Below are 22890 nucleotides of genomic sequence, written 5' to 3' on the forward strand. Positions count from 1 at the left end.
CGCCGCAATCAACTCCTCGATACAGGGTAAGAAGGTAAATATCTCACCAAAATCTATCTCTGAAACCTTTAAACTTGATGATTTAAATGGAAAAACCTCTTTTACAAAAGACGAGTTGGTAAAGGATTTCATGAAAAGGGGCTATGCAGAACAACCAAACAGGGACACCTTACAAAAGGGTTACTTCCCTTCTGCACCTAGATTTTTATTCCACACACTGCTCATGTGTGTTTCAAATAAAACAACGTCCTTCAATGAGATACCAACAAAAATCCAATGCCTGGGGTATGCAATTTTGAAAAATGAAAACTATAACTACTCCCAGGAAATATTTGATGATTTGGTAAAGAACGTTGATAATAAGGCATTTCTGCTCTTTCCGAGGTTTCTAAGTTACTATTTTGAACAAAAATTTGTCGAGAAAGAGGCAGAAGTGCCCAAACAAGGTGTCTCCTTCAAAATAAACAGTTTAACAATAGAAACTTTTTCAAGAATGATGGCACCAATAAAATTAAAAACAAAAGAGGGTGAGCAGGTTTTAGAAACTGCCACTGACCCTCAAGAAACCACTGCTGAGCTCACTGCTCCAGGTGATCAGAGTAGCACACCCACTGCTCTGAAACCCACACCTGCCACCACCAAAAAGACCAAAAGAAAACCATCCAGAAAACCCACCAAACCCATAACAAAGGCAACTCTGGAAGATGAGATCCCAGAGCAACTGCCAGTGACAACACAAAAGTCACCAGAAACCACTGCTGCTACTTCCTCACAGCAGTTGGTAGAAAGATCTCAACCCCAGCCTCAAACTCCTCTTGCATCCTCACAAAAGGATCAAGTTGTAAGCACAGGGACACCACAATATGAAGCTCTAGGTCCACTCGGATCTATCTTCCACAGTCCTGATCCCAAGGACATGTCTCTTTCTACACCCATACCCTCACCAATCATATTGCCAAAATTAATAATACCCCTGTTGCATGCAGTTGATATTGCACAGACACAAACCAGTTCCTCTCAATCACCCATTACTGAGAGCATACCTCCACAAGTGACTGGGTCTGATGTTAATACCTCTGTTTTCCAAGCAACAGTTGAGGAGGCTACACCCCCTGAGTTACAAGTAACTCTCGGTGGTAGTTCAAGTGGAGAAGCAACTACAACTGATGGATCAACAGATCTTCAGTTGGACAGTTGTTACATAACTAAGACTCCCTTGAAGGCAATTTCTTCCATGGCAACATCGGTAACCACCAGTAAGTTATCTTTAGCTGCTGGTAACATCAAAGGTTTATCGGTTGCTGAAGAAAGAAGTCCCCAGTACCAAGAAAAAGGGGCATCAATGGATGACTTTTGGGCAACAGCTCCTAAGTCACACATCGATACAACCACCACTGGTGGGGATTCAGATGATCCTGTTAAATCAGGTGATGATTCAAGATACAACGAATTGACGGCCAGAGTTGAAAATCTGGAATCTACAGTTGCAGAAATAAAAGATATGGTGCAGCAGCTGTTAGAAGCTCAAATAGCCCAATCTTCTGCTCCTCCTGCTCAAGCACCTGCTCCACAAGCATTTGCTGCAAATGAGCTATGGAATATTCTCCAACCACTGCTTGAACATCAGCAACAATTGGCTGCTAAACAACACGCAAATCAAGTACAAATGCTGACCAACATGGTGGAGTCTCGGTTCAAAGACACTCAAGCAGACATCAAGGCTATAAAGGCCAGCATACAACAGAATGCTCAAAGGGAGAAAGGCCCATCTACCATTTTCTTCATGGATACACCCCTGGCAGATAATGCCAAAAAGGGGGAGAAAACCAAGCTGAAAAAGAAAGGTATAGAAGATGGGATATACTTTGAACCAGAAAAACAAAAACCCAAAATCACAAAAACTTCAACAGCTGATACAACAGTAGTTACAAAAACTGCTGTCAGTAGTCAAAAAGCTGCCACCTCATCAACACACACACCTCCAACACACACAACTACTGTTTCAACACACACCACCACAACTAATGTTCCATCTCCATCACCATCTGTGTCTATAACACAAAAACCACCACTATCATCATCTACAATCACATCACCACCACTGCCTCCTGCCATAAAGCAGAAGACAGCAGATGTTATAACATCTGTTGTAATGACAACAGTGGTTGAAACACCAGTTGTTTCAACTACTGTTAGTCAGTCACAATCACAAACCACTGATCCACCCAAAACATCATCAGCCTCTCCTCCATTAAAAAGGAGAAGGGTTTTCATTCCTGATGATGAGTCACCACCCTCATCACCATCATCACATTCTTCATTCCCTGCTCAAAAGCAGAAGACATCTGCTGACACATCAGCAGTTGTAATGACAGCAGAAGTTGAGACACCAATTGTTTCAACAGTTGTTAGTCAACCATCCACCACTGCTCTATCCTTTCCTATATCCCAACCAAGGCTCTTTAGCAGAAAAAGAAAGCCTATTACTGCCGATGAAGGGATACATGATCCAAATGCTGAAAAATATCCACTAGAGCTTGATGCCATCAAAAATGAGATGAGGCAGCTTTATACAGAAACAGATCCTTCAAAAAGAAAATTCTCCTCACTCATTGGCTACATAGCTCCAGAAGATATAACTGATTATCTCAAGTTAAAGGCTAGGCAAGCTAAAGTTAAAGCTAAGGTTGATAGTGAAAAGGAAAGACTAAGCGAAGTAGGCATTGCTAATAGACTAGAGTTCTACCTTGCAAAGGTTAAGCAGATGGAAGAATTTGCACAAGAGCTAGAAAAAGAAAAGGCAGATCAAAAGAAGAAATTGAGAGAACAGCTTCTGGCCTTCATCATGAAAGAAAAGTTCTATCCTGCTGAAGAATCCCAGTTTAAAGAATGGCCATTAGTAGCTTTGAAGCATGAGGCTGAAAGGATCCAAAAAGTCAAAAATGATCCTTCAAAGAAGAAAACTGCTCCAAACTGGAGTAAGTACAAAAGGCTCATTGCTGATCTCACTGCTGAGTATAAAAGAAAGAAAAGGGAGTTGGTGGATGCCAAGATAGACACTGCTGAAGCCATATCAAAATGGTCTAGGCAACAAACAGATGAAGCCTATGAAAGGCTGAAGAATAGAAAAACTGTTGAATCAAGGGCTGCACAGAAACGAGAACAAATGTTGAAACTTTAACAGCAGATAGACAACCTCAAAACAGTGTTGAAAACAGTAGACAACCTTAGACTGCAACAGCTGACTGAGGCAGAGGTTAAAGAAAAAGAAGCAGAGTACTTCAAAGACATCATCATAAAAATGGGTCTGAAAGAAGGCAACTCAACAAAGCTTCAGAGCCTGTTTGAAAAGGCATTAAACAAATCTGCATCACCAAACACTGCAACAAATACTTCAGAGATTGACAGGCAAGAACTCATTGAACAAGAAACTGCAGATGACATAGCTGCAGCAAACAATGTCATTGAAGAAGCCCTCAAAAGAATGTCTGATAGTTTGCATGTGTTTTCAAGGCCATCATCTCTCAACTCATCTGGAAATAAATCTCTCCCAAGAAACCCATTAGGCTTTAAAATACTAAAGTGGATGTCTGATCAAAAGACCCACGTATTGACTTTGGTCAGAGCCAATGGTGAGGTGAAGCATATATCAAGGAAAGAAGCACTAGGCCTTAGTGTTCAAGATTTGCAGGATCTCCTTGAGCTTTCACTGTGCAGGGATGAAGATGACCAGAGTGCCAAAGAATTTGAAGCTGAATTCAAAGAACAAGCTAAGGCACTCTTGATGAGTAATAAAGGTCCTGAATAAGGAAGGGTTTTGGCATTATCTGTTCCAGGGGGAGATTGTTGGGATTGAACCCTAACAGAGGAACAGATAATGTAAAGCCAAAACCGGCATCAGTGGACACTTAATAAGCAGCAGTTTGCTCTAATCTTTCCCCTTGACAGTGGTTATCCAACAACTGATGAATCTTGAAGTGCTGCTCAAATACAACAACTGATAAACCAAACTCTGATGATTATCTAACAACTGCTGAAGACAAACTCTGTTGCTTTATCTACTGCCGTCTCCTAAAAACTGCTGAAGATTCAAGCACTGCCTTCTCAAAGACTGATCACCTTTGAAGAAAGCACTGAAGACTCAACATTTGTGCGAAGGTTACAACAGTGGAACGTGAAGCAATAGTTTCCTTATGTTTTGTACTTTAGTGATTATCAGATGTTACACAACAGTAGTTTGTATAGAACAGTATTTATAGTTTGTTAGGTCGTTAGATGTCACTATCATGGTGACGTCAGCTGAAGCATATCAGTAGTTTGGTTTGCCTATAAGTATGACAGTACTCTGTACTGTTACACTTGATCGTTTTGAGTGAGTTTTTCTCCTCAATTCATCCTTTCATCTTGTGCAACCAACTCTGGTGTATCAGGCTGAGGGGGAGTTTAGATTGTAAGCCTGAACTGTAATCTTTTGCTTTTATGTAAATCTTTTGACTCAATGAAAAGCAATTGTTTATCAATCTACACTTTCCTTTGTTTGTGTTTACAAAGTTTGCTACTCATTTCTGCTGCACTTATTCGTTTTATGCAAACAAACACAATCACAGACAGCCTCCGATCCTAACACTTTGTGCTACACAAGTGTTTACACACTTGTGTGTTCTAAAAATCATTCTTGTTAATGTAAGATCCGTCTTTAGAAAACATGATTTCTTTGATACTCGGTTCTTTGAAATTACCGCTTGTAGATCCGTAGATCTACTAGTTTTAAACACTATTTCACAAGAAAAATCGCTTTTACACAAGTTCATGATTCGTGTGTGGTAGAGTTTCATCCTTTAACCCTTGTTACATCCAAAACAACTCTATGTCATGATCCATGATCATGACCAACCCGGGTTAAACGATGATCCGAGCTACCACAACATAGATCGGGTCCAAATAACTACACAATTCAAATACTACAAGATTTACACAACAAACAAGCTTTTAACCATCACTTTTAGCATTTTTAGTAGACTTTTATGCTTCAACTTGTATGTTCATGACTTTTAACCGTTACAAATCATTTTAACCATCTTAAAATAGTTCGAGAAGGTGATTCAAGCAACTTACTACTAGCTCGAGGCTAGGGAAGAATCTAGACGCAAAATGAGAGGATAAAAGCAACGAGAAGAGGTCCTTTGAGTTCCGAATGCACCAAGCCTCCTTATACGTGATCCTTAACGCTTGAATGAACTTGGAATTGCTTGAACTAAACTCGAAAATTTGATGAATGTAGAGGGGGTGTTCGGCCGAGCTTCTTGAGAGAGAGGGAGAGTGTTTGAGTGTTGAGATGTGAGGTGTGAATGATCATATGTGCAAAGCTAGATACTTATAGACCAAGATCATGTTCATTAACCAATAGTTCATATGTAGGCTAGATATAAGACAAGGGGATTTGTTTAATCAAAATAGTACAATGGGTGGTCACATAGTGACCGAGTTCGGACAGGGGGGGGGGGGTTTCTAGTTCAAATCCAACCAAATAGTTAGTGTATTAGTTAGGTTAATCTAGTTAAGTTTAGGGATTAACCCGGTTAGTAGTGTGTTGTGCTTTATGACGGGTGTTAGGGTATTCAGGGACCCTAACTGGCTCAGAAAAAGATAAGTAATGTTATTGGCAATATTTTCATGTCCCGGGTAAAGTCCGGTTGTTCGGTTGGATAGTAATCCGTTAAAGCGTTAAACAAAGCTTTAAAGTGTCGTTAATATTAATTCTAGTGACACAACTTATTCCCGACACTTTGGAAAGTGTCTAGTAACATTTTTCTCATGTTTTGGCACTTTATTAGTTAACCAAATGCTGAATTTTTAGTTAATGTGCTGAATTTTGTACTTAGAGTACGTTTTTGGCACATCCTGTCACTGTAACCTATTCCTAGAGACGCAGTTCTACAACCCTTGTATCCCTACATTCACTATTGGTGTAGTAAACTATCTTGGGCTCATACAGGCCTTAGAGGCAGTATCTGCCTGATGCTGGCTTTATCAGCATGTTCAATAGGTTATCCGTTCATTGTGCTACTGTGCTTTTGTGCATCATGTTTGTCACTAAGGTTCAGCATGTAAATAATGTAGTGACGGTAAATAGAGTATGATGCAAGTATGTACATGTATCAACATTCAAGTAGCAGTTTATCCACAATTTCAGATAAGCACAGTAATTAAGCAGTAATTAATTATTAATTAAGTCGTACGGATACCTGGTTTAGTGAGGGTTGTCACATTCACGGACTTGCTCCTGTGCCCTCATGCATCGAAAATCAAGTTCCTCATCAATAAGTGATTCTATCACATAGGACTTGTTTTCAATCAAATTAAGTGAGAATCTCACATCATATACGGTCAAACAGATGGTAAACGGTATACTCACCGGTAAGATGAACTCTCGTGCATACCTTGATACGGGAATGTGTCGTGTGTGGATGAACACCGGTCGGTAAGTATAAATCATACCTTAACGTATCCCCTAAACATGATTACATCTGATAAGTTGAGCTTAGGTGGACAACAATACCGATAATTGTTATAGGATGCTTATCTAAATGTTAACTAATTGAACAACAAGAGCGTTTTAGCGTGACCGTACACTGATATGATTCTCTTACCCTTGAAACTCGCAAAAAGAATGTCTGTAAATATTTATTTATTGCTTTTAGTTTTTGCATCTTTGTACATATTTATTTATTGTTTTCTGTCTTTACATTTGAAAAATGAAAAATACCAAAAAGATTTTAGGTGTGTTTTAATATAAACTTTATAAAATCCAAAAAGATTTTGCTTCTAGTTTATTTTTGATTGACCGATGTTGGAACTCGAGTCTATCCTACCCAAAATCCTGATCGTAAGCCGGAAAACAATTGCATCTTCATAAATTGTCGAAATTAACAAGTTTTGAAAGTTAAAGGATTAAAATTGATCATTTTCTAAACTTTCAAACTGTTGTCGGTCGGTGTTTGATTGAGATTTGATCTCACATGTGTCGTTTGTTTATGGAAACTATATTCCAAGCGGTTGTTCTCATTATGCGTTTAGATTTCTTGCATGTGCAGATGCTAAAGGCGAGGAGAACATGTTCGATGACAAGCTTTGGAATGAAGACACGACGTGAAGGCACTCAAAAGATAAAGATGATCGAGTTGCCGCTGACCCTTCATCAACACCACAAGGATCTAAAGAATTGAAGATCAAAAGATTCACGAACATAACTCAAAGGAGAGTTCATTCTAAGGGGGAGTTTGTTAACACACTTCCTAAATGAAATGGGGAGTTTGTTGATACACTTTCTTCTTACGAATCGTGAAGACTTTGAAGATCCTCCGACATGAAAGACACAAAAGACGAACAATCACAGAAGACGAACCATCACGAGTAGCGTCCAAGGGGGAGTTTATTGATACACTTTGTGTGGACGCGACTCGGCTCGGTTCGACTCGGCTCGGTTCGACTTGGTTTCGACTCGGTTAGGTCGGCTCAAACCCGACGTCACGACATTCCTCCGTCGTGCGCCCCAGAGTTCGACACGCGAAGCACGGAGCGCCGCGAACCAGTCCCAGGTGACACATCACCATGACATCATCACTGTGATGTCATGATGATGTCACAAAGTGTTGAATTTGTGAATTTATGTTTTCATGAAATCATATGACGAACATCTTTGTAGTGGCCTAGCCCTGTTTCGTCGCCTGTTGGGCTTCTTCAGGCCCAATGTTTGGCCAAAAGGTGTTTCGCCGAGTCCTTTTCTGTTTCGTCATGTATGTGTCTGTGTTAGTATAAATACCCCTCTCAGTTTCTGTGTGAAACTGATGAACACAGAGAGACTTAGTGAGAGTCCGTTTAAAACATTGTTTGTATATGTTTGTGGTTGTACTCATCCCTAATCAATAGATATTCAATCTTTTGGTTACGCGTGTTCTTATTTTAAACTTTGTTTGGTTTGCACCGTCACGGGGATTCCGCACCCGTTACCGTGTTCTTGATAAACAAGGATAGGTTTTCGTTATCGATCCACCGGAAAAACGGGACCTACACTTTATCATGTTTTTCCCAACATCACCACTGCCATTGTTTCACCACCACCTACCACCGTTTTCCAGCCATGCCTCGACCCACCCACTAATTTGCCATCCACCGTAAAGGCAATTCAAACCACCACCATACCCACCACAACCACCGTCACACTCACCCGCCAGTGCCACTCGGCATCGTCATTGTGACTCACCAACGTCAACGTGACTGTCACTAATGAGACGATGGCAGTAATGTAAATATGGAGGCGAGGGTGAAAGTGTAATTTACTTTTCCGACGTTGTAAACAAATCGTTAAGTGTCTGGCACTTTTCCCGGCTTTGTATGTATTGTAAACTTGTTTTTGCCCCCGCCCGTGTTGCGAGACACTAAACTGCATATTTCTCTCTCATAACATGTGCGTCTATGTTTCCTTAATTTGTACATACTACTCATAATACGATCTAAAAAAAATAAAAAAACAATTACATCGAGCAAACAAATTAAAACAAAACTTTACCATACTTTTGCTAAAGAAAAATTAAAACGATGGAAAAACTTTAATTTTAAGCTAGGAGCAAAATTGTAATTTTTCGGGACCAATAAGCGTGGGTCAGGCAGCCATCTAACACGAATAAAAATTACGTCGAGTTAACCAATTAAAACAAAACACTACTATAGTTTTGTCAAAAAAATTAAAACAATGGCATGACTGTAATTTTACATTGGGGGTAAAATCGTAATTTGACACGAAAAAAAAACAAAAAAGATGGCAAAACTGTAAATTTGAAATAAGGACAAAATCGTAATTTAGCTTGAAGGAAAAAAACAAAACCAATGATAAAACAATAAATTTAAACACGACAAAATCGTAATTTGACTGCACCAATAGGAAAGTGCCAAACGTGAAACTATCTCCCCTCCATGGTGAATGTAGTTGTAAGGAATAGGGTTCATGTAAAAGTATATTGTATGTAAAGTATATGCTTAATATGAAAAAAAAAAGAAAAAAAAAAGGCATAGTAAAAAGTTGAAGTTCGTTGACATTCTGGTAGAGTTTTACTAGTTACTCGATTGATAACTTTTAATGTAAAAAACAAAACAAAATTTGTATGCAAACTGAGATTTTTTTTTTTTTTTTTTTTGAAAAATATGGTACACATCCCAACTTCCACTCGCCGACTTTATGGATAGACAGACTTAAGGGTCTGTTTGGTATGGCGTAATGGAATAGACGAGGGAATGAAATGGTAGAGGGAATGGAATGGACGATGTAATGGAATGAATCATTACCATTCCATGTCTTGTTTGGTATCCATGTGAGAATGAAATGAATTATTAATTTGTGTTGTTTTGTAGGAAAGAACAGATGTAGGAATAAAATCGGTGGTGAGTGATGGTAGTCGATGGTGGTGGGTGGGTGGTGATAAGTGGCAGTTGTAGCGGTGGTCGGAGGTGGTGATGGTGGGTGGTGGCTGGGGCAGGGGTAGATTGTTGGAGCGGAGGTAGGTAGCGGCGGCGACAATGGTGGTGGGTGACGCCGGCGGTGGTAGTTGGTGGTGGAGGTGGTGGCGGGTGAAGGCGGAGGCGAGGGTGGATGGTGGTTGTAGCGGGGGTGGTGGGTGACGGCGGAGACGGATGTGTCGGCGGTGGGTGACAGCAGGGGCGGATGTGAGTGGTGGCGGGTGACAGCTGGGGGGAGGCGGGTGACGGCTGGGGTGGAGGTGGGTGGTGGTAGTGGCGGGGAAAGTGGGTGACGACGACGGTGGATGGCGGCGACAGTAGTAACAATGGTGGTTGTGTCGGTAGTGGTGTCGCCCGTTGGTGGCGGCGACGGTGGTGGCGTGTGACAGTGGAGGTAAATGACGACGGTGGGTTATTAAAGACGATAATAATAATAATAATAATAATAATAATAATAATAATAATAATAATAATAAATAATAGTAATGGTAAATAATAATAATAAAAATATTGATATTAATAATAATAATAACAACAACAATAATAATAATAATAATAATAATAATAATAATAATAATAATAATAATAATAATAATATATTTCTTTCCATTCCTTGAAGGAATGAAAAAAAAACACCATCTTACAAAGGAATGAAAAATGTTATATTTGGAAGGTTTGCATTCCTTGTGGAATGCTCCATTCTATTACCACATGATAACCAAACATGTTTCTTTTAGGGTCTGTTTGGTATGGGGTAATGGAATAGACGAAGGAATGGAATGGATGAGGTAATGGAATGAAGGAAGGAATGCAATGGATCATTACCATTCTATGTCTTGTTTGGTTACCATGTGTGAATGGAATGAATTAATATTGTGTATTATTCGGTAGGCAAGAAAAACATAGTAATAAAATAAGCTGTGAGTGGTGGTGGTGGTCGGTGGTAGTAATTGTGGGTGGTTGGTTATAGGTGGCGGTGGTGGGTGTCGGCGGCGGCAATGGGTGGTGGTGGTGGCGGCGAGTGGCGGTGCGGCGGTGACGACGACTGGTGGTGGCGGCAAGGTGGTCGTTTGTGGTGGGTGGCAGCAGAGGTGGCGGTGGGTGGCGGCGGCGGCAGTTGGTGGTGACGGTGGTGGTGGCGTCGACGATGGTGGTGGGTGGCGGCTGCAAGTGGCGTTGGCGGTTAGTCGCGGCTGTGGGTGATAACGGTGGCGAGTAGGTGGCGACGGCGACGGTGGTTGTCGGGGTGAGGTGGTGGCGGGCAGCGGCGATGGCGTCGGTGGTGGGTGGTGGTGGTGGTGGGTTGTGGCAAATGTGGTGGGTTGTGGTGTTGTTGATGAATGGTGCAAGAGGGGATGGAATGGAAAAAAAACATGGGGGGTGGAAGGAATGATTTTGAGGGAATGGAATGCCTTTTGGAATGGGTGATTCCATTCCATTGACCAACCAAACACCCTTTTCTTCATTCCCTCGTAATCGTCCATTCCATTCCACCTCTCATTCCTACATACCAAACACTACCCAAGTATTCAACTTGTGCATATGACGACCCTCAAACGTTTATATCGATCGATTATGTCATGTGATTGTTTCCATTACAGTGGTACATGATATATACAAAAAGGGAGAGCAAAAATTATGCAGAGAATATCTCTTGCCATATTTACAATATTGACCCAATCATAATAAATCATAAATTTGAATTTTCAATACTTTCTTTTATGTAAAATTATATGAATCGAAGCACAAACCACAGAACAACAGAAGAAATAGCGACAAAACAGGTGACAAAATCTTATTAACCAACCCAAAATATTTGCCCCCCAAAATACCCAGAAGATCTTACAAATGTAAGATCAAACAATACAAACAGTACAATGATGATCATCAACAGATGATCATCTACAATAGAAGAAATACACAAGAACCACAGAATAATCTCTCAGATACAGTTGAGAGATTATTCGTATACAATCTCTGGATCAAACCCTAGCAGAGAACAACAACAAGAGAGAGAGAGAGTTACAAACTGAACTAATGAATGATTGAAGATCAAAAGCCTTATATAACATGAAACATGTAGAGTTTCACTTCAGCCCCCAAATCTTCAACTAACAGCAACCGTAGTCCTCCATTTTACATAAACACCCCTCTAGATATTTTCATCAGTGATAAAACCTGTTACAACAGCCCAACAACTTAAAACAGATTAGCCCAGTTGGAGCAATAAGCCCAACTAACAATAACAACCCAATAACCAATTGAATGACCAGTTGACTAGAACTATAATCAGTTGACCTGATCAAACAATAGTTTTAACATCCCCCCTTCATTCAATTGGTTTAAACCAATCTACCAAACCAAGTTTATTACAAAAGTCTTCATGTTGAACAACACTAAGACCTTTTGTAAAAACATCTGCAAGAAATGTAAATCCAACTCAAAAATGCTTAGTTCTCTCGTGAAAAACTGGGTTAGCTGCTATTGACATAGCAGCTTGACTATCACAGTATAACATCATAGGCAACGAACAGTTAACATTCAGCTCAGACAACAGATTTTTTAACCACATTAACTCACAAGTAGCAGAGCACATAGCACGATATTCAGCCTCTGCAGTTGTAACACCCCAAAAACCGAATTATTAAATTTCGAGCATGTTTTGTTTTACACGATGTGACATGGTAACTAAGTTAGTTAACTTAGTTATAGTAACAAGTTAAATATAAGGGATGGAAAAATTTGTGACTAACAATTAACAAATTACAAGGGTTAAAAGAGGATAAATAAGAAAGTGTTTTATTTAAAGAAATGAAGTTGTGGCAAGTATGGGAATATGGTGAATCTTGAGGGGCCAAACTTGGGCAACTTGAAAGATGAAATTACATAAACTTAAAAAAAAATAAAACACACACATTAGAGAGGTGTGTGTGGGCGATGGATTGAGCAGGGGAGAAGACAAACCCTAAAAACCACAAAATTCCCCAAATTGGAAGAGAAAAATGAAGGTTGATGGATGCATGAGCTATATTCCCAACCATCTACACAAGATAAACACATGCATTAGGGATCATGTGGAAGTGGACTCAAGCACGAAAGACTAACGGGTCAAGAAGGGACAAGGAAGCCAATGCGAAAATGGACGCTCAAGGTAAGTGATTCCGTAATCACTTCTTAGTTGTTTATGTAATGTTATATGCAATTTAATTATATGTGATAATTGAGGTCGAATAGGAATGAATTGTATGATGTCAATGAAGTATTAAACGGATTTTAGTTTTGATCCGAGCAAGGTAGGTGTGATTAAGAAATTGTAGCTAAGTAGTGGAATTGGTTACTTATGTAAGGAATTCCTTTGTTATTAAGGATAGAGCATAGTTGACTAAAATGCCCTTGATAGGTATATCGGGCAAACGACCTTAGAAGTCGTTTGGAAACGAGCTATTCGATTAGAGTAATGTCTTGGACAAGTATGAAAGCGAAGTATAGGGTTTGGTATGTCATAGTCCACTTAATGCGCAAATACCCATAACGGGTCAAAAATAAGCTTTTGAGCGAAAATGGGTTAAGAGGATGCAAGACGTCCGAGAATTTAATCTTTTATGATAGGTGCCAATGAAATTATTAAAGTTCTTATGAGATTGAGGTTAAATAAACTGATTATGTTGATAAATGCACGAACGGGTCAAATAGTTAGAAAATGATAATATGTCGAACGCACGTAAGTTAAGAATTTCCTTAAACCGAACGTGGGATTTCAAGTCCATATTATAGAGGATTAAATTACGATCACGTAGGAAAAAGAATCGGGTAAAACGGACAAGAAATGAGAAAGTTATGACCAAAACTGTAAAAATTCTGTTGGTGCATGTTTGTGACAACAGCTTAGATTTGGTCTTTGGATATCTTGTAATTAGTTAAACGATAAACAGTTAGCGGGTTTAGCTTTGTAATAGTTAGTTGTTATGTTTGGGCTAACTAAACCCAAGGAATTGGGTGATGGGGGCGAATTGGGCCTGTCCAATTCGCAGCCCAGGAGTCTTTAACCTAGCCCAGTTGTGAACCTTGTGTTATATAAACAAGGTTAGACATTAGGGTTAAGGTTAATCAGCCAAAACAGTGTTTGTGAGAGGATTTTCGTGAGAGTTCTAGCAATTTCGTGTAAGGGTTAGAGCTTGGACGAATTAGGGTTTGATTGATTGTAATACGTTTGTTTGATAATCAATAGAAACCCGGTTGAAAGTGATTTCTGTTTCTACACTTTTCTGCTAATTCTGATCAAGAGGATTCCGCACTCTTGATTGGAAAGACGATTCTGTTACGATCCATAGACTCAAGGGGACCTACAATTGGTATCAGAGCATTAGGCTCTTGATTGCTCGGTTCAGAATTGTTGCTGCAGAAACAGGGAGTAAAAGTTTTCGAAATTTTTGAAACCTGATAATTAGGGTTCTTAAAATTTTCGAAAATTTTTGTGTGTTTGATCTTGATTTTCGTATTTTGTTGGCTGATTTGATATTCTGGTTGTTTGTTTGTTGATTTGCAGGTTTTCAGGATAGTTTCTGATTGACTGTTTGAAGAATTTTGGCTGAATTTCTTGAAGATTCGAAGACTGTTCTTCGTGTTCTTCATAAATTTCATCAAAATTTTCATCAAAAGTTGACTGATTTGCTTGTTTGATTTTGCAGAATTGTGTTGGAGAATAATTAGAATTTCGAAAAGATTAACCTTCCAAAATTTGCAGATCTGCGAAATTAGCTGCTTGTTGAACAAGATAGTTAAATTTGCTGAGAAACCAGAGAATTTAACTGACCAGCGAATTTAACTGAACCAGCATATTTACCAGCGAATTTGGGACTAAATAACTCGGTCATCGGCGAACTTAAATCCAAAGGCGACTTTGGTAATCGTGTTAGTTTCCACAGCGAAATTACCACGGTTTCAGCGAAATTAAGCAGTGATTTTGACCAGTGAAAGTGAACCAGCGAAATTAGCCGTTTCAGCGAAATAACCAGCAAACTTAAACTGACCAGCGAATTTAACTCAATACCAGCGAAATTAACTGAAAACCAGCGAAATTAATAGAGGAATTAAGTGGTGGAATTTCAGTTGGCAAGCGTCGAAATTTTTCCAGTGTTTTGCAAATAGAAATTGATCTGCACCTCGTTTGACAGAACCGTTTGCGCCGTTAGATTCGTGTGATATTTAGGACAAAAAAAAAAAAAAAAACTCTGGAAAATCCCGAAATCGGTTTTTGACATTATATATCGTTGGACTCGTCTTTTCGAGACGATTCTAAAGGTGTAATTTGGAAACCACTGTTTTCGGAGATATTTTGTACGGTTTTCTCAGTCTGCAACGTTTAAAATGTCGAACATGGCCAACTTGAATGCTCCTAAGATGATGAAGGTGGAGAACTATCTTACATGGAAGAACAGCTTCACATCCTTCATTAAATCTCAGGATGCACGCATGTGGATATGTATTGAAGATGGATACATAAACCCAGTGCATGATTTTGAGGGCAGACGACGTAGAACAGACTACGTGAACATGAATGAGGCTGATAAGAAAGTGTATGAAGCTGAAAAGAGAGCTTTAGCTGCAATAAAGTCATCCTTACCTGATAGCATCAAGCATACCTTCTCAAAGTACACAAACTCGAAAGATATGTGGGATGCATTACAGAAGCGATATCAGGGAAATGAGAGTGCTACTCAGGCATTCATGGCAGAGATAGTGCCAGTTGATGAGGCTGAAACTACTGTGAGTGATGCTGAATCAGAAGTGAAAAGTAATGAAGCTAAAGTGGAGGCTGAAGTAGAGAAAGAGAGTGAAGCTGAAAAGGTTGTTGCTGATGAAACCACAGAAGTTCATGAGAAAGAGGTACAATCTAATTCTGTGTGTTTGAGGTGTCGTGAACTACAGGGTGAAGTTGACAGGTTGTCTGCTCAAAATCAAAGTCTGGTGAGTGAGATGTCTAGCATAAAAGAGTCAAACTTTTTTGCAAAAAGAAACGAATCTTTATACTTGAAGAAGATAAAGGGCTATGAAAGTGAAATTGAAGCCTTAACATGCAAGTTAAACGAAAAACTTCAAGTAATAGACTTAGCTCACGAAATGATGGCTGAAAAAACAAAAGAGATTTCTGATAAAAACAAAGAGTTGTCAGATGCACAACTCAAAATTATTGAACTTGAACAGAAATTAAGTCAATTCAGAGATTCTTCTTTTGTTATGAAACACATGATGGGTGGGTTAAAGAAAAGTAATGACAAGACCACTGTGGGCTTCCAGGGCTTTCATGAAGTCCCACCTCCTCTTAGTCATGACTATTCTTTCCTGCCTGGTGAAGATGAGCTAGCAGCCTATATGTCAACTCCACCAAGTAGTTTCGGATCGACATCAAGTCAAGGTGAAGGGTCTGAGAATGGTGATGCTAGGAAGAACAATAACAGCAAACCAGTTTTGAAAAAGAAAACTTCACAACCTAAGAATGAAAATTCGACTTTTGCTAAAACGATAAATTTTGTTCAAGGTAGTGATATGAAAAATGAAACCGCTGTTATTGAAAAAGAATCAAATGTAGAGTTTGCTAAAAATAAGAGCATAGAAAAATCTGAAATTAAGCAAACTGAACAAAATTCTTCCAAGGGATCATCACCTTCTGATAAAGGATCTACCTCAGAGACTCCTGCCAAGAAGTCTTTGAAAAGGAGATCGTGCTTCAGGTGTCACACCAAGGGACATGTAGCTAGCTGCTGTCCTAACAAAAAGAGTGAAGCACAACTGAGTGAAAAACAGAGAGGAAAATTACCAGTGAAGAGTGGTGATAGTGAGGAGAAAGGTTCAAATTCTCCAAAGAAATCTGCTCCTAAGCAACCACAGAATGTTGCTGTTGGTGTAGATAAGGCTGAAAAAGGAACTCCACAAGTTCCTCGTTTTCAAAGAAATCAACAAAGATTTCAGCCTAGATCTCCACCAGGCAGATATCAGAGACCTAGAAGCAGTTCACCTAAAATGAACAATTTTAATTCAAATAATTTCAGAGGTCAAAGTCAATATCAAAATCGATACCAAAATTATGGTGGTCGAAATTTTTATAACAATGGCTTTAGAAATTATAACAATCAAGCTTCTTGGAATCAAAATTCAAGGTTTCAAAATCAAAATTTCCAAAGGTCAAATTGTCCAAATGTATATAGGAACCCTCAGGACCAAAGGCCTAGTGGAAATCAAAATCAAATTCCAAAAGGTCTGAGATCCAAGACTCCAGTTAGGAGTAATGGATATTGGATGGATGTTCCAGTAGTTGGTGAATTTGGACGACCCAAGACCATTAAGGCTTGGGTCCCCCAATCTAACTAATTTCTAAGTTACTGTGTGCAGGAGCTGCTAAGGAGGATTATCAACTTATGTTGATAGTGGCTGCTCTAGGCACATGGCGGGGGGTGTGAGATTGTTGATATATATTTTTTAAATGTCTTAAAGTGAAGTTCAAAGTGTTGAGTCGACACAGAAGATAACCTGGCAGATCTTTATACTAAAGCATTTGACAGGGCTCGCTTTGAACACTTAGTCGAACTCAACGGGATGAGGAATCCTGAATAACTGGTTTTTCATAAGAATTTTTTGTAAATAGTTTACTGCTTTTCTTAAAAAAATCAAAAACACAAAAAAAAAAATTGAAAAATCAAAAACATAAAAAATTAGAAAATCAAAAATGAGTTATCACTGTGTGAAAAGGAGAAATGATAGTACATCAGCAAGTTAGACTGTCACACTGAACTTGAAATTAAATTGCTTAAGTGTGATAGCAGCTTCATTATATGATGTACCAGTAGGCGAAAAGCATGAACTAATCAACTTACCAATGTGATATAAACTTAAATGAACTGAATATGAGTGGGGAACATATCAGTGATGTATGGTTTAATGACCCTAATTCTTGCGTTGATAGATTGCCAAAATCTGAAGTTTTGGGTCTTTATACTGTTGTTTCAACTAGGGATATCTTGGCTGTCTGTCTATTAGAACTAAAATTGTACATGACCCCAGGAAAGATAGTCACTTGGAATTAGCTCATTTCTATTTGAATGTCTGTATATTTCCCGATACACACAATTTTGATCTGATTCTGAAATCTTCTCTGAAAAAAATCGTGTACCTCCTCTGCTGCATCCAGATATATGCTGACCTGGAGGTGCTAGGCAACGACAGCTTCTGCTGCATCCAGATACATGCTGACCTAGCTGTACGTTGTCGCGCTATAGATCTAATACACCCGAAAGAGGCCCTCTAGTGCCCAAAAGAAACCCAAAAAACCTATATCAAACTGAGAAAATCTCATTTGATCTGTATATTATACCATCTCTACTAAGATCTATTCTTTTCTCTTCTCAACCTAATCCCAGTTAAGATTTCAGAACTCTGGATTGGACTTGTGAAATATGTGGTAGGGAAAATACTTGCATGATAGAGTGTGCAGTTTATATTTCCAGGATTTGATTAGTATTTATTTGGGTGTTCATAGTTAAGCAATTAAAACATGATAAAACAGATTTTATGCAGATCTAGACACAGTCATGATATCTTGAAGGATGATATCAGTATACTCACCTACAACGATGAATCTTTGTGCATACCTTGATCGTGGGGGTATATCCTTTTGTGGGACACGCTGATATTTCAGAAAATAAAATTACCTTAACGTATCATATGGTAATGGTACTTGAAATGTTCATGCATTTTGTTTAAGTGGACAAACATACTGGTAATCGTCTTGAACTGCTTTTCACGAAAAATTAAATAAAGAATTATATGATTGTGTGAAACAGTTTGCTTGTGCTGATATGATCTTCTTACCAGTGATTCTCACAAAAATAGAGTGTTTATTGTTTTTGTATTTACTTGCTTTCAGAAAAATATAAAAAAATCCAAAAATAGTGTCATTTTCTGTTTGAAATTCTTAACGTACGGAAAACTGTTATTCTTGGAAGAATTGTTACCGATAGGGGGAGACGGTGTTAGAAAGTGAGTTCAAAATTTTCAATCAGACAGGTTGTTCTTGTGTGTTGAACAAAACGTTTTTGCGTGTTGGTGATGAAGTTGAAAAAGCTTAATCTGTTATACAGTTTAACTAATCTCTTGAAAAATAATAATTTATTTAACTTTTGTTGAAAAATTCTTATGGTTTCTCGAGATGTTTGTTTTATAGTATACAGATTGAAGCGGTTTGTTGCTGAGAAGTTGATATGAAGTGTTAAGATGAGAGTTTGATTGGATGCATGGTAGAACCTCCTTTCTATATTGCAGACAAGTTGAAGAGTTGAAGATTGCTTTGCAAATGCTGAACTGGAGTTTACTCAAACGCTAACGTGTTGAAGATTTGGTGATTGGATGCATCAGCTTAGGGGGAGTCTGTTGCTGACAGAAGCTATTGAAGCTGAAGCTATCCAAAGACCAAAGACAGTGCAAGACTGCATGAAGATTGCAAGAAGACCGAAGACAAAGTTTTGACTCAAGACAAAGTTTTTATGAAGCTATTGTCAAGGGGGAGTTTGTTGGTGCATGTTTGTGACAACAGCTTAGATTTGGTCTTTGGATATCTTGTAATTAGTTAAACGATAAACAGTTAGCGGGTTTAGCTTTGTAATAGTTAGTTGTTATGTTTGGGCTAACTAAACCCAAGGAATTGGGTGATGGGGGCGAATTGGGCCTGTCCAATTCGCAGCCCAGGAGTCTTTAACCTAGCCCAGTTGTGAACCTTGTGTTATATAAACAAGGTTAGACATTAGGGTTAAGGTTAATCAGCCAAAACAGTGTTTGTGAGAGGATTTTCGTGAGAGTTCTAGCAATTTCGTGTAAGGGTTAGAGCTTGGACGAATTAGGGTTTGATTGATTGTAATACGTTTGTTTGATAATCAATAGAAACCCGGTTGAAAGTGATTTCTGTTTCTACACTTTTCTGCTAATTCTGATCAAGAGGATTCCGCACTCTTGATTGGAAAGACGATTCTGTTACGATCCATAGACTCAAGGGGACCTACAAATTCGTCATGCTGAAAGTTGCAGGTCTGAACCAGGCGCAAGGTTGCGCCCCCCTGGCACAAGGTTGCGCCCCTGACTGATGTCATCTGTATTGCGCCAGAACTGGCACAAGGTTGCGCCAGATTGGTTCCTTCTTGCGCCAATTGCTGGTTCTTTCATATTTTTCGCATTCTTCAACTCTAAACTTGTGTGAAGGCTATCTAAATACGTTATATGCATTATAAAACTATATGTAAGTATGTAAGAATGTACGTGTAGATGTGTTTATGTTTGCATGTATGTTTTCGGGTGTATTTAAATAGATGTATGACTATACATATATGAAAGTATGTACATATGTATTAAATGGGATTGAATGTACACAAAGGAATAAAGCTTGTATGTATGTATGTATGTAAGTAAGTATGTATGTACATAAGTATGTATGCATGTATGTATGTAGGTATGAAATATGTATGAACATACGTGTGTAGGTACTTATCCATGAAGTAGGATTTGTTGTGCATGAAAGAAAGGATCTTGTATATATGCTTATATATATGGCTCTAACATATTTGAATGGTCATGTTACTAATGGCGTGCCATGGTGAATGAAGTGTAACGCAGGAATAGCAGAGAAGTCTCACCGCGGGTCGTATGATCAGATGGAAAGCCGGAATGTAAAGAGTTAACGGAACGAAAAATAAACGTGAATGAATTTTACATGTTTACGATGCGTACTGATGTTTATGAATTTTATGTGGTGAGCGCAGGTAGTACGAGATACGAAGGATCTTCAAGGGATAGAGATCAAGGACCGAGTCACAAGACAGATTGTACGGGAACGTTGGTGTTGAAATTTAGAAAACCCATGTCATGTATTTAATTGTAAATGAGTCGGTTGATGACTTCATGTGAAAAAGTTGTGTTAAAATGAAATTTTAAATAAGTTAAGGTATTTATAATGAAAGAAATTTTATGGCTTAAACTTCCGCTGCGACTTTTTGTCAATTACGAGTTAGGGCGTAACAAGTTGGTATCAGAGCCCTGGTTTGAGAGAATCAAGTAATAGGAGGTAAATACTTGAACTCAAACCGGTGTGCTCTCGTGACCAAGAACCCGTACAATCCAAGACTCGATCGAGGCCTAAAGGCAAAAGAGAATGTAAGTATGTATTAGATTATGTATTTGAAGGAAACTAATAGTATGTTTTGTGAAGGGTAAGCGCAATTGTTGGAAGAGATGATCCGTGAATGCGGTCTAGGACCGGCATCGAGACAAGTAATGATACGAATTGACCCCAGGTACGTAAACCTAACGTATGGGCGTATGAAATGGTATGGTTCAGCAAGTGAAAAAAAATAAATTGAACAAATTATGATAACGACATGGTAAATAAGTTTTGAAAATGTTACACGAGCCGAAACTAAATTCTTCGGACATAAGGTGGCGATTACGCGAAGACACGAAACTAGTACGTGGAACGTGTACCTGGCCAGTACACAAGAAACGTATGACGTTCGTGAGACCGTGATAATCATTACAGGTATGTCCGATAGAGTTTGGTAGCAGCTAGGCGTGTGGGTGAAATGGGTAGTAGGACTCTTGGGGGATTGAGAGTACTTTGTAGGAATGAAAGATGTGAATGCAATGCTTGAATCCGCGAGACGGATTCAAGGAATGAAATATGCGAATGCAATGCTTGAATCCGCGAGACGGATTCAAGGAATGAAATATGCGAATGCAATGCTTGAATCCGCGAGACGGATTCAAGGAATGAGAGATACGAATGATGCAAATCCCTTGCGGATTTGGTTAATATAGCGAATGCTATAATAAGCTATGCAAGTCGACTGGTTCAAGATGAACAAGTCGAGTAAGGATAAGGTACCATCCGTTTAGAACGGGTGGTCGTGAATGCAATAACAAATGTATGAAGTTCAATCCGTTATACGGATAGAACGAAAGATTTATGTTGAAAGCAATTAACCCAATGTGACCGGGTCGTAAGCGGTGTACTTGAATCTCATTATGAGAGTATATGCCATTACCCCTTTAATTGGGTAATCGAATGTGTAAAGGAAATGAAAGTATATGAGCAAATGGAACTAAAATGTTAGTATTGTAAGCGAAATAAGTATTATGACTAACTTTCAAAACGGGAAGGGCAAGTGTTTGCAAGAAAACACTGGGACAGTGAAGCGATGAGATCGTAAGCATGTCTGAATTGAAAAGGAGTACAAACATGTACCTCGATACGTATGTATATATAAATAATAAGAACGATATATTAAGAAATGGCTATGTATTGACCCGTTATGAATAGGTCTAACACACTAATGTCTTAAGAAGGAATTGAGAAAGTATTGACATATAAATGAGGTGATGTGATAAACAACGTGTCTGAATGAGATCGAATGAAATGTGTAAATCACAAATTTTATAATGAGATTGACAGTAATCATGATGCAATAAAGCCACCTAGGACGGTGAAAGAATGCTCATGAATGGAAGCTCATGTTACCAGATGGACAAGATCAACCCTGTTAGGATACGGGTTCGTGAAGGAGCAAGTCAACTCGGGTTGTTACACGTTGGCTCGTGCCAAATTAGCGAGGTTAGTAAATGGTTTAACTTGTGGATGTTAAATAGAAAGTTACATATTGAATAATACTTCTATGCGAACTGGTGGTACTGAATTGAGTGATCGTAACTGTGGAAATTCTGATAGAATATAAGAAACGACAAGTATCGATAAGAAATGCTAACCTTGATGCTCGGCTTGTTGGCCATGTTCATTTGAACAAGGCATTGTAGAAAAGATATGCATGACATAACTAACAATAGTAACCATGAAAATAATGCTTAGTCTTCATGTTAAGTACGGATAAGTAGGTGTAAAAAGGGTGATTTGGTTGTAATAATAAGTCTTTGAATGATTGCAGTAGGCGTATGATAATATATCGACCCTTCCTATGAGCTTAAAGCTAATCAGAGGTAATGGTAGTAATGGAATGTTTAGGATAGCTCTTAGTGAACCAAATAAAAGATAGCATATGATGTATGAGTAGTATGAAATAAATCGATTTATTTTGATTAGTAAATGTATGAATGTAATATGGTTAAATAGGAAGCTAGAAACAGGTTGTGACCTTAGGTCTTTACGAGTAATAATTGTATACATTTGGAATAAGTTCAATGAATGAAATGCAAGTGATAGTATGTACTAGAAACTAGCAATATAAAGTGAAAGACACTAATAAGAGCTCTGGATCAGACCCTGACCTCGTGTGATTATGAAAGTAAATTACTAATTTAAGAAGATAAGGACAATGCGTACGATCATAA

General features: G+C 38.7%; 1 long non-coding RNA gene across 1 annotated transcript; it reads left to right on the forward strand.

Annotated features, from left to right (window-relative positions):
- Positions 1-20153: 20153 nt before the first annotated feature.
- On the forward strand, positions 20154-20491 carry LOC110883268. The gene is made up of 2 exons (XR_002560414.2): positions 20154-20222; positions 20316-20491. It is a non-coding gene; the product is annotated as an uncharacterized LOC110883268 (long non-coding RNA).
- Positions 20492-22890: the final 2399 nt, after the last annotated feature.

The sequence above is a fragment of the Helianthus annuus genome, chromosome 10 (genome assembly GCF_002127325.2).
Source record: "Helianthus annuus cultivar XRQ/B chromosome 10, HanXRQr2.0-SUNRISE, whole genome shotgun sequence".
Lineage (NCBI taxonomy): Eukaryota > Viridiplantae > Streptophyta > Magnoliopsida > Asterales > Asteraceae > Helianthus > Helianthus annuus.